Source organism: Oncorhynchus nerka, linkage group LG2 (assembly GCF_034236695.1).
Source record: "Oncorhynchus nerka isolate Pitt River linkage group LG2, Oner_Uvic_2.0, whole genome shotgun sequence".
In the NCBI taxonomy this organism is placed as follows: Eukaryota; Metazoa; Chordata; class Actinopteri; order Salmoniformes; family Salmonidae; genus Oncorhynchus; species Oncorhynchus nerka.
In genome coordinates, this window is record NC_088397.1 from 40928410 (window position 1) to 40938700 (window position 10291).

Below are 10291 nucleotides of genomic sequence, written 5' to 3' on the forward strand. Positions count from 1 at the left end.
TCTAGTTGATAGGTATTCGACTAGCCGGACTGTTCCCCGGACTCCATGTGTAGGGATTTGTACAATGCTTGAACAAGGCTATTAAATTTGACATTGGTGTCTGCCTTTATTCCTTTATCCAACATATCATACTGAAACATGGTACGTTGGTACACACGTTTGTTATTTTTGTAGCTAAGTACAGTATAGGCGCAGTTATGTTCCATATGCGAACACACTCCGTTTCCTACTCACAACACAGATCAACTAGCTGGCTAGCTACCATCACTACCTACCTCGATGACTGAAGGCAAAGAAATCTAATATTCTATCGCTATGGCAGCGATATGGTTCTCACAGGGGACTGGAATACTAATTGGGACAACTTCAGGGATGAAATCAAGGACTATGTGCTGGCGACCGGTCTACATGAGAAACCCAACGAGGTACAAGCTGCAACTCTGAGAAGTTTAATGGGCAGCAAATGCAGGCATATCTACCGGCACAATCTCACCCTCACAGCACGACAGCAGTGTGATGCAAAGGCTATATTGGATGCATTGGAGAATTACTTCAAACCCGCCAGAAAAGTCATTTACGAGCGGTTCGTTTTTGGAAGCTGCAAACAGGAAGAGGGTGAGTCAGTACACAACTTTGTAACCCGTTTGAGAGAGAAATCCGCCACTTGTGAATACGGGGGGTTGAAAGATAAATTGATTCGTGACAAAATAGTACTGGGAATTGAATACTGCAACAGCGTGTTGCCAAACCATATAGCCAAGTATCATATGAGTAACAATTAGCTAACTCCTTTCATTAGTCTAATAATGTGCAACCACCTCTGTACAATAACAAAGCATATTACACTAGAAACAGTTACAAAACTACAGTATTGCATGTTTTACAATTCATTTACATGAGGCACGAGCAAAGTAATACAGCTGATGGCACACATGAAAGGCAAGGCAACCGACTAACATTGATGAGTAAGCAATTCTATCAATAACAAGATTATCATCACTAGCAATATGCTTGAATCGAATTTACAAACAAATATTTTTCGAGGCTGATGCGTGGCAAGAAATAACTGCAGCGTAGCGTTGTTTTTAGCTGCTTCTCTGCGTGTCTTTTCCTGTTTCCTTACAGTCTTTCTAAGTACCAGAAAGCTCCACTAGGGGGGGCGATAAACGCCATGGAACACAAAGAAAATCCATATTAACCACGGTAATAAAATTATCTGTTACCTTCTAACAGGATGGCAGCACAGCGAGGCTACTTGAAAATTGATTAACTAGATAGTGTAGTCAACATAGCACAGTGTAAGTGTCACGTTATAAATAATTCACTTAAGGTGTGAATTTAGAATAGGCTCCCCAGAAACTAGTTTGAGGATTTCTTTCTTTGAGCTGTCAGTCTGTTTCTATTGTTCTTGGTTTGTTTACTTACCTACATTTGAACAGCACTGTTGTGTTAAAGGAGTCACTGCCGCTGCTCCTGTGTTAATGGGAGTACTTTGTGCAACCACACAGTTGCACTGCTCAACCAGACAGCAAACTACTCTCAATTTGGGATGCAGTTTCCCCATCTATAGTTGCACTGAGAGTGAGCAGAGGTGGCACATGCCAAGAACAATGGTAAGGAAGTATGAATGGTTATTGAAGGCTAATATGAATGATATACACTACCGTTCAAAAGTTTGAAAGAAAAGCACATTTTTTGTCCATTAAAATAACATCAAATTGATCAGAAATACAGTGTAGCTGGAAACGGAAGATTTGTTATGGAATATCTAGGCAGAGTTGCAAAGAAAAATCCATACCTCAGACTGACCAATAAAAAGAAAAGATTAAGATGGGCAAAAGGACACAGACACTGGACAGAGGAACTCTGCCTAGTAGGCCAGCATCCCGGAGTTGCCTCTTCACTAATGACGTTGAGACTGGTGTTTTGCGGGTACTATTTAATGAAGCTGCCAGTTGAGGACTTTGTGAGGCGTCTGTTTCTCAGACTAGACACTCTAATGTACTTGTCCTCTTGCTCAGTTGTGCACAGGGGCCTCCCACTCCTCTTTCTATTCTGGTTAGGGGCAGTTTGTGCTGTTCTGTGAAGGGAGTAGTACACAGCGTTGAGCATTTTGAGCCTGTCATCAAACCCACAAATTCTGATGCTCCAGATACTCAACTAGTCTAAAGAAGGCCAGTTTTATTGCTTCTTTAATCAGTACAACAGTTTTCAGCTGTGCAAACATAATTGCAAAAGGGTTTTCTAATGATCAATTAGCCTTTTAAAATGATGAACTTGGATTAGCTAACATAATGTGCCATTGGAACACAGGAGTGATGGTTGCTGTACGCCTATATAGATATTCCATTAAAAAAGAGCCCTTTCCCGCTCCAATAGTAATTTACAACATTAACAATGTCTACACTGTATTTCTGATCAATTTGATGTTATTTTATTGGACAAAAAATGAACAATTTGCTTTTCTTTCAAAATTTCCTCCAAAAACAAGGGCATTTCTAAGTGACCCCAAACTTTTGAACGGTAGTGTATATGAGTGATGTGATGATCTAAGCGCCCGTTGTTATTCCTAGGGGTTGAAGCCAGGCCCTCCTAACAGGAGGGTGTTCCTGTCAGCAAGACCCAAAGAGAAGAGACTGGTTGAGGGAGTGAGGTAAAATATGGATAATTTCTCATAATCTGAGTTAATATTTGACAACTGCTTTAAAAATAAATGCATTTGATTATGTAGCCACTATGCCTTAATTACATGCCAAACTACATGCCAATCAAGAAACACTCCCCAGTGGTCCCTGAACTCCAGACACTTGTGTAGATCGAAAGGGGGTAGGTAAAAGTAAGATGGCAACAATTCCACCCAGCCAATCAATGGGCAAGGTGCAGTTATTACCATCTTGCTTATACCTATAGCCAATCCTTCTGAATCGACACAAGTGTCCAGGCAGTAGGAACTAGGGGTTTCCTGATATGGCCTATGACTGAAATTCCTTTTTTGTCTTTATCACAGGAGTACTTTCTATAGAGGTGTCACCAGGGGTGCTGCCTGTCCTCTAAGTGGCAGAGGTGTACAGGAACTTTGCCAATGCTACAGCCCCTTTGGTCACTACAATGGACATGTCCACTGAGGTCCCATTAGTGGATTCTGGCATTGGTGAAGTCCAGGCAGGGAGCATCCTGGCATACCAGCAGCCTGCTACAACAACTCGCAACATCACTTCGCGTGAAGTTGCCCCCCCTCCATCTCTGCCACTTGATGGTTACAGTCTTGGCCCATCTGTGTGCATATTTGTCCATAGTGTGCATGAACTCCTACACATGAGCTCACTGGCAATTACATTGGAAACAGCCCACAAGGTCGAGAGTGCTATGAGAGTGCATAGCTTATTGCTGGAGGGGCATCACCTTCACAAGCCACGCATAACCTCCTCCGGCTTCAAAGAGGTCTGCCATGTGAGGGGGCAGAGTTCTGCAGAACACCTGGCTGACAGAACTCATCAGTCTGCAGAGATGAAGAGAGGTCTGTAGATGGTGTTTGCCGTTGTGGAGGAATACTGTGTTCTCCAGAATGTCAACAGTTACCGCTGTGCATTTCTTATCTACCCAGATGCCCCTTGGCTTTGGGTATTTCCTGATGGACCCCACAGAGAGTCCATCATTTGGCCTTCTGGAGATAAAGTGCCCAAATGTCAAGAGCTACGTGGACTGCCCTTACCTAAAGACCCAGAATGGTACAACAGCACTGAAACACCAGCATGCATACAACTAGCAGATACAAGGTCAGATGCTGATCTCAGGGTTGGAGTGGTGTGACTTTGTGGTATATGCCCAGGAGGACATGCGGATACAGCACATCCACAGACTGCCAAGTTTGGGAAGCAATCAGAGAGAAAGCTGGTCATTTTTTTTATTACTCTCCTTGGTCAAATGTATCCAAATGTAAAATGTACACTTTTTTCCAGAGATGACTTGTTGAAATATCAATTATATATAACCATAGTCTTGTTTTTTCATTCTGATGAATATTAATTTTAAAATATATATTTTTCAACTTTTGTACATCTTCCCTTTATCTGTGATTATTTCTAACATATATTATTTCCTAATGTTATGAGGTATAAGGCATTATATTATGAAAGATAACCACTTTTTTGTGCTAACTGTTTTATCCCCCCGAATCCAACAAATGTATTATATTGATGTCAAATGTTTTGGGTTTGTTAGTGAAAACACTGGACAAAATAGTAGAGTGCCGGCCTGTAGACCTGCAACACTGAACATAAGCAGAAGCAGAGAAAAAAACAGGCCAATCCAGTTACCAGTCTAATCGTATTGAAATTGACATCATCACTAGTCCTTTGCCCAAGCTTTGACCAGCGGCCCATTCTGGTAGTTGATGAGGAGGCAGGCAACGGTGTAGAGCTGGTTGATCCCAGTGAAGGAGAGAGGTATGAGTGTCAAACAGCTTATGATCTTTCGTTCTGCTAATCAGCCGCTCCACATGGACCCTCAGCCGAGTGGTGGATTGCATCTCCCTGACTTCTGCTGCTGGCATCTGTGATCTCTTTAAGAGAAAAGTCGGTCTGTATACCTTGCAGGGCACACATTCGTCCACAAGGAAACCTTTGTCCACCATAATGGTTATCCCTGGATTCAGCGGAGACACGATGCCGGACGGCTTCAAGATCTCCTTAATACGGCGGCAGCATAAAGGGCTGAAACAAAGGTGATTGCATCATGTGGTGCCATGCCAATCATCAATTCGAAGGTGCAGTGGGACAGCGCAACTCTGTGCAGTCTATCACCACTTGTGTGTCTGGGTATTCCTTGAATTCCTCTGGCAAGTGAGTGCTTAACTGCTTCCTTGGACATTCAGATACTTTGATAATTGACATTACTTTAATTTACTGTTGTAATTCCTGATAGTGTGACCTCCTCATTCCTCTTTGCAGCTGCCCTTGCTCTGGTCACATGTACCATGTTGTGGGATGCCGGTTCGATGAGCTTCCAGAAGGCCATTAGGTGGGCATATGTGGCAAGCTTATGTCAGAAATGAGAAATGTTATGATGAATGATGAGAGAAGATGTATTTATAGCAATCCTAGGTACCATTCACTGCCTCCAGTATAGAAGACAAGATGTACAAGCATGTACACTTAGGCATGATGAGAAAATAAAATATTTTTATTACCTGAGAGCAAAGCTCTAGAAACAACGTGTAACTTCTAAGCCTGCAATAAAGATCAAGGCACTCCTTTTGTGCCAAAAAAAATAAAAATCCTTTATTTAGGTTGATTTTTACTTACTTTGTTGCAAACGTTTCTACTCAAGCCACAACATAGTTTTGCTCTCAGTCGATTTAGACCTTATTTTCAATGCGCATCCTTTTGATACCATATATTGTTATTTTTATTGAAGTAAAGCAGCACTCTTTATCCTCTCTTCTCTATATTATTATTATTACCGTTATTATGACCTACCTTGTGTAGATCCAACCGTATGTCGTGTTGGATGCAGCAAATCGCTCCAAACAGAATTGGTAATGGACAGACGTTTCCTCCACCTGTCTCCCCAATTGCTCTACCTCCTTACGAAAAAAGATTGCAGTCAGAGTGCAGTATAACTGCAGTTAGAGTCAAGTATAACTGCAGTATGCTGCTAATACTGCATCCAATTTACAGTTTTTTTAGGCAGTAATTTTGCAGTGTAATTGAAGTTCAACTGTAGTACACTGCAGATATTATTCATTTACTGCATCCAAACCAAATTGGTTGCTCTCTCCTTAGTCCTACACCGGATCTTTCCCTTACGAAAAAAGATAGCAGCCAGAGTGCAAATAAATAGAGTGCAAATAAACGTCCTCTCACTGTCAACTGCGTTCATTTTCAGCAAACTTAATAACGTGTAAATATTTGTATGAACATAACAAGTTCCACAGACATGTGACTAACAGAAATTGAATTAATTTGTCCCTGAACAAAATCAAAAGTAACAGTCAGTATCTGGTGTGGCCACCAGTTGCATTAAGTACTGCAGTGCATCTCCTCCTCATGGACTGTACCAGAGTTGCCAGTTCTTGCTGTGAGATGTTACCCCACTCTTCCACCAAGGCACCTGCAAGTTTCCAGACATTTCTGGTGGGAATGACCATGGTAGAACACTGACATTCCTGTCTTGAAGGAAATCACGCGCAGAACGAGCAACATGGCTGGTGGCATTGAAATGGTGGAGGGTCATGTCAGGATGAGCCTGCAGGAAGAGTATCACATGAGGGAGGAGGATGTCTTCCCTGTAACACACTGCGTTGAGATTGCCTACAATGACAACAAGCTCAGTCCGATGATGCTGTGACACACCCCCCAGACCATGACAGACCCTCCACCTCCAAATTGATCCCACTCCAGAGTACAGGCCTCGGTGTAACATTCGTTCCTTTAACAATAAACGTGAATCCAACCATCACCCCTGGTGAGACAAAACCACGGCTCGTCAGTGAAGAGCACTTTTTGCCAGTCCTGTCTGGTCCAGCAACGGTGGGTTTGTGCCCATAGGCAACGCTATTGGCGGTAATGTCTGGTGAGGACCTGACTTACGACAGGCCTACAAGCCCTCAGTCCAGCTTCTCTCAGCCTATTGCGGACAGTCTGAGCACTGATGGAGGGATTGTGCATTCCTGGTGTAAATCGGGCAGTTGTTGTTGCCATCCTGTACCTGTCCCGCAGGTGTGATACTCGGATGTACCAACCCTGTGCAGGTGTTGTTACACGTGGTCTGCCACTGCGATGATGATCAGCTGTCTTTCCTGTCTCCTTGTAGCGCTGTCTTAGGTGTCTCACAGTACAGACATTGCAATTTAATGCCCTGGCCACATCTGCTGTCCTCATGTGCCTAAGGCATTTTCACGCAGATGAGCAGGGACCCTGGGCATCTTTCTTTTGGTGTTTTTCAGAGTCAGTAGAAAGGCCTCTTTAGTGTCCTAATTTTCATAACTGTGACCTTAAATGCCTAATGTCTGTAAGCTGTTAGTGTCTTAACGACTGTTCAAAAGGTGCATGTTCATTAATTGTTCATGGTTCATTGAATAAGCATGGGAAACAGTGTTTAAACCCCTTACAATGAAGATCTGTGAAGTTATTTGGATTTTTACAAATTATCTTGGAAAGACAGGGTCCTGACAAAGGGATGTTTCTTTTTTGCTGAGTTTATAACTGCAGTATGCTGCAAATACAAAATAACACCGTTTTTTTACTGGAGTAATTTTATAGTGTAACTGCAGTAGAGTGCAATATAACTGTTATTCTGTCATTACTGCATCAAAAATACCAAAGTCGACTGCAGTTACTGCACTTTTACTGCCGTTTCAAAACAGTCCTATTTTTTTGTAAGGGTGGTGCTGTGACTGAGCAGTCATTCCACTGGAACAAGGTGGGGGAAGCTCCCTTCTTGATTACCCGACGTCCAGGTGGAGTTGAAGGCTCCATCATGTCATCACTTTGGGATGGCGGCTGCAGACCCTGGTATGGGAGATGTTGAATCTCTCACCTTCAATATTTCTGATGTTTCTCAAAATGCATACTACCAATCCCCCGAGTCGAAAAAGTATGTGAAAGTATGTGAAACGGAGGACAGTTCTCGAAAATGTACTCCGTTTGTACACATTTTGAGGCATGCATTGATGCAAGCTTTAACGCAAACTTATCAAAGGGTGTGTTCGTAATTTCACTCTGGTTATCTACTCTGATTTCAGAGCATTATCAGAATAACTGCTGAATTAACGAAACTACAACACCCTTGAATATGACCGGTGTCAGTAAACGTTGGCAAAAAAAACTGCAGCACAGTTAGTCACCAACGCTCTAGATAACATGAAAACAGCCTAACCAGCTCTGCTAGGGTGAGTAAAATGGTCAGAGTGAGGTGTTCTCTCATTTGTGTCTGGAAGTAGCTAGCAAGCGAGAAAACTTTAGCCAGTTAGCTTGGGTGCTTAAATGCCGGTGTGCACTCTGAACCCTCCGAGAGCGAAACGCTCTGAATTTTCGAATGGACAATCTGACAACACTCTGAATTTACAAACGCCCGAGCGCACTCTGATCACACTGTGGCAACCCGGAGCTAATTTACAAACATACCCTGTAAACACACCCTATGCACAGAAATATGACCACGAACATGCGCTGACCAACTGTTAAACAGCCACCATTGAGTGGCTGCTGCCAACACACTGTCATTGACACTGACCCAACTCCAGCCACTTTAATAATGGGAATTGATGGGAAATGATGTAAATATATCACTAGCCACTTTAAACAATGCTACCTTATATAATGTTACTTACCCTACATTATTCATCTCATATGCATACGTATATACTGTACTCTACATCATCGACTGCATCCTTATGTAATACATGTATCACTAGCCACTTTAACTATGCCACTTTGTTTACTTTGTCTACATACTCATCTCATATGTATATACTGTACTCGATACCATCTACTGTATGCTGCTCTGTACCATCACTCACTCATATATCCTTATGTACATATTCTTTATCCCCTTACACTGTGTATAAGACAGTAGTTTTAGAATTGTTAGTTAGATTACTTGTTGGTTATCACTGCATTGTCGGAACTAGAAGCACAAGCATTTCGCTACACTCGCATTAACATCTGCTAACCATGTATATGTGACAAATAAAATTTGATTTGATTTGATTTGATTTGATTTGCAAGTGTCTTCACAGAACTTTTTATCCTCTCCCTGTCCGAGTCTGTAATACCAACATGTTTAAAGCAGACCACCATAGTCCCTGTGCCCAAGAACACTAAGGTAACCTGCCTAAATGACTACCGACCCGTAGCACTCACGTCTGTAGCCATGAAGTGCTTTGAAAGGCTGATCATGGCTCACATTAACACAACACAGAAACCCTAGACCCACTACAATTTGCATAGATGATGCAATCTCTATTGCACTCCACACTGCCCTTTCCCAACTGTACAAAAGGAACAACTATGTGAGAATGCTATTCATTGACTACAGCTCAGCGTTCAACACCATGGTGCCCTCAAAGCTCATCAATAAGCTAAGGACCCTGGGACTAAACACCTCCCTCTGCAACTTGGTCCTGGACTTCCGGCGGGCCGCCCCCAAGTGGTAGGGGTAGGTAACAACACATCCGCTATGCTTATCAATCCCTATCCCAGTCTGATGTCCCCACATGCTTCAAGATGGCCACCATTGTTCTTGTTCCCAAGAAAGCTAAGGTAACTTAATTAAATTACTATCGCCCTGTAGCACTCACTTCTGTCAACACTCCTTCACTGCAGCCGACGTGAGGAAAACATTTAAACGTGTCAACCCTCGCAAGGGTGCAGGCCCAGACGGCATCCCCAGCCGCGCCCTCAGAGCATGCGCAGACCAGCTGGCTGATGTGTTTACGGACATATTCAATCAATCCCTATCCCAGTCTGTTGTTCTAAGGTAACTGAGCTAAACTGAGCTAGCACTCACTTCCGTCACCATGAAGTGCTTTGAGAGACTAGTCAAGGACCATATCACCTCCACCCTACCTGACACCCTAGACCCACTCCAATTTGCTTACCGCCCAAATAGGTCCACAGACGATGCAATCTCAACCACACTGCACACTGCCCTAACCCATCTGGACAAGAGGAATACCTATGTACCTCTCTCTTTCTCCCCTTACCCATCTGTCTATCGCCTCCTTTGAATTCCATGCTGTCACAGTTACCAGCCCTTTCAAGCTTAACATCCTTATCATTTATCGCCCTACATGTTCCCTCGGAGAGTTCATCAATGAGCTTGATGCCTTGATAAGCTCCTTTCCTGAGGACGGCTCACCTCTCACAGTTCTGGACGACTTTAACCTCCCCACGTCTACCTTTGACTCATTCCTCTCTGCCTCCTTCTTTCCACTCCTCTCCTCTTTTGACCTCACCCTCTCACCTTCCCCCCCCCTACTCACAAGGCAGGCAATACGCTCGACCTCATCTTTACTAGATGCTGTTCTTCCACTAACCTCACTGCAACTCCCCTCCAAGTCTCCGACCACTACCTTGTATCCTTTTCCCTCTCGCTCTCATCCAACACTTCCCACACTGCCCCTACTCTCGGATGGTATCGCGCCGTCCCAACCTTCGCTCTCTCTCCCCCGCTACTCTCTCCTCTTCCATCCTATCATCTCTTCCCTCTGCTCAAACCTTCTCCAAACTATCTCCTGATTCTGCCTCCTCAACCCTCCTCTCCTCCCTTTCTGCATCCTTTGACTCTC

General features: G+C 43.4%; 1 long non-coding RNA gene across 1 annotated transcript; it reads left to right on the forward strand.

Moving 5' to 3' along the window:
• Nucleotides 1-5432, forward strand: LOC115135301 (uncharacterized). The gene is made up of 3 exons (XR_003864478.2): nucleotides 1-615; nucleotides 2574-2653; nucleotides 3008-5432. It is a non-coding gene; the product is annotated as an uncharacterized LOC115135301 (long non-coding RNA).
• The last annotated feature ends 4859 nt before the right edge of the window (nucleotides 5433-10291 follow it).